We start from the raw sequence: 1,377 nt of genomic DNA on the forward strand, positions 1-1,377 counted from the left end.
ATTTATTTTATATAAATTTATTTATTTTAATTATTTACTTTATTTATATTTATATATTTATATTTATTTTATATAAATTTATTTATTTTAATTATTTACTTTATTTATTTATTTTTATTATATTATATATATATATATGTATATATATATATATATATATGGCCTCCCACAATTCCTTTATCCATTCATAAAATGATGGGCACTTGGCATATAGTTTGGCTATTATAGACAAGGTTGTTACAATCATTGCAGTGCATGTGTGCCTTTGAATTCATATTTTTGTGTTATTTGCATGAATCCCCTTTTGGATTCATAGCAGTGCAAATATGGAAATACGGGAGTTCTATTTTTTTTAACTTTTTGAGGACCCTCTATACTGTTTGCACTCCCACCAACAGGACAAGAGGGTTTCACTTTCTGCACATCCTTGACAGAAACTGTTGTTTCTGTGTTGTTAATTTTAGTCATTCTGACAGTTTGCAGTTATAACTCATCATAGCATTGATTTGTACCAAGTGGGCATTATGAACGGAGTGACATGGTACCATTTATATTTTGCAATAAAAAAATATACATTTATTTTGGTATAGATCTGATCCCATTTAAGGAAAGTTACCTGACATCTCTGATTGGGAATTCCTGTCCATTCAACCTTTTTCCTTAAGAGGGAAGGTATTACAGGTTTAATGACAAATGCTCTCCTTAATTTGAGGTGTAAATGTTGAGTATTGACATCTTTTAGACATAGAGCATGAGGTACTGAGATAAGAAGGTCCATAGATCCTCCAGGTAAATACCTAAGAATGCAATTGCTAGGTCATAGGGTAGTTCTACTGTTAACTTTTTTAGGAACCACCATACTTTCCAGAGTGGCTGCCCCAGTTTGCATTCCCACCAATAATGCAAGAGGGTTCCCCATTATTCACATCCTCATCAACACCTTTTCTTTCCTGTGTTGTTAATTTTAGCCATTTTGACTTGTGTGAGGTGATATCTCATTGTAGTATTGATTTGTGTTTCCCTGATTATGAGTGATGTTGAGCATCTTTTCATGTGTCTGTTAGCCATCTGTATGCCTTCTTTGGAAAAGTGTCTATTCATGTCTTCAGCCTATATCTTAACTGGATTATTTGTTTTATGGGTGTTCTTTATAAATTTTGGGTAAAAACCCTTTATCAGATATATAATTTGCTAATATCTTTCCCCATTCCCTCAGTTACAGTACTAAGTTTCCCCCCAAAGGATAAAAAATACTAATTCGAAGGAATACATACACCCTGATATTTACAGAAACATTGTCAGTAATAGCCAAAACATGGAAAGGGCCCATTGTCCACCGACTGATGAGTGGATAAGAAAGATGTGCATTAAGAAGGG

The sequence above is a fragment of the Mustela nigripes genome, chromosome 2 (assembly GCF_022355385.1).
Source record: "Mustela nigripes isolate SB6536 chromosome 2, MUSNIG.SB6536, whole genome shotgun sequence".
NCBI classification, from domain to species: Eukaryota; Metazoa; Chordata; class Mammalia; order Carnivora; family Mustelidae; genus Mustela; species Mustela nigripes.